Source organism: Cynara cardunculus (assembly GCF_001531365.2).
Source record: "Cynara cardunculus var. scolymus isolate 2C chromosome LG 3, CcrdV1, whole genome shotgun sequence".
Taxonomy (NCBI): domain Eukaryota; kingdom Viridiplantae; phylum Streptophyta; class Magnoliopsida; order Asterales; family Asteraceae; genus Cynara; species Cynara cardunculus.
Genome location: NC_037530.1, coordinates 6,614,817 through 6,616,623, shown reverse-complemented (window position 1 = coordinate 6,616,623; position 1,807 = coordinate 6,614,817).

The following is a 1,807-nucleotide window of genomic DNA, read 5'->3' as shown; positions in this document are numbered from 1 at the left end:
GTTCATTGATCAACTTTATAAGTTAATGATCTAATGGTCTAAAATTGCACGGTGGCAATTTTGTGATTATTGAGAAGTCTCGTGGCGTTTGTGAATGTTCAGATCTGACAATTGTAGATCTAATCCAAGGGTTAAGAATTGGTCTTACGGGTCTCACGAAAAACCGTTGGTCTCACATGATCCCAAGTCTATATATATATATATATATATATATATATATATATATATATATACACACACATACACACGCGCTAAAGGTTCATGTGAGATAGGAGTTAAGTTGAGAAACGTAAGAAGGGATATGAACCCTTGATCACTTCTAATCTCACCCCCATCACATGAATTGCTCACGGGAATTGATCCGGTGCATTTCGTTGCATCACATTAGTGTTTATCTTCAATTATGATTGTGGATATCCCTTCTCACCGGAACCCAACCCTATATCCATATCCATATACATGTACATATACATATACATATATAGACTTGGGATCATGTGAGATCATGCTATTTTCATGAGACATGTGACATCATTTTTTACACTTGAAACTTCACAGAAAAACACTGTGAAGGTAACCTTCATAGTGTTTATTACAGTGTTTATGCTGTGAAGGTTCAGATTTTTTTTTACCTTCACAATATTTTGTTGTGACGTTTCAAGTGTAAAAATGTGGTCTAATGAAAACAGACTGGTTTCACATTATCCCAAGTCTATATCTGTATATATATTTAGGGAGTGCGAATTCAGATCTCTTAACCATATTCAGTGATGTCATACAAACATTCTCTATGTTAACAAAGAGGCTTGACCTCTGATAGAATTCGAGGTTTAAGCCATTTAATCCGTTCAGAGAATAACAAATACCATCTTGAAAATCACTGAAGCTAAAAAGATTTAAGTATGGGAAAGCTTGGAAGTCAGTGAAAAACAAATGGAAATAGTCCAAAAGAGGTTAAAAAGACCACCCTCAAGAATAGGCACATGGTTGCATACCTCACTCCAGCAATTTCCCATTGATGTAGTATTCTGAAGAACATGTCACAGCATCACCCTACAAGTTCGAATTCTAGCATATGAGATCATCTTTTGTTGCGGGTAACAAAGTTAACAAGTAATAATCACACACACACACACACACACATGGAGAGAACAAAAATATTTACATAGTTCACCCAATATGGCTACATCCAAGGGTAGTAATGAATGAGAAAATTAAGTTACTTAAGATAAGAGAACCAACAAATAACTGCTGGTATTAAGTTATAGAACATCCCTTTTAAGACCAACCATTTTTGTGGTTATATTGGCCAGACAGAGAATATAACACATAATAGAGATCAGAATATTGAAAAACAGAGGTTCCTAATCCCCAAAAAGAACGGATATTTAATATACTCCAACATAGATGTAATCCTGCTAGGACCAAAAACATATAAATCTCACTAGTGGTTGGGTGAGGATTTTCAGATATCTATGTACTGAAATTGGAAGCTTTTTGAGAATACGCAGAGCCCCATTAGATTACTTTCCAAGAAAAGAAATGGTCAAAGTCTAGCCGATATGGGACTCCAACACGCCTCTTACAATGGAGGCTAGATGAGCATAGGTTGTCCCTAGAGACGAGTGGTAGACCTTGGCTCTGATACAATGTGAGAATATGTGGAAACCCATTAAATTACTTTCCAAAAGAGCTGTTGGAGAGACAAGGGAGGTTCTAATATATATTGAAAAGAAATGGTTTAAGTCACTCCCAAATTAAAGGGAGGGTCTACAATGTAGGGCTACGGAACCATTCAGGACATTTG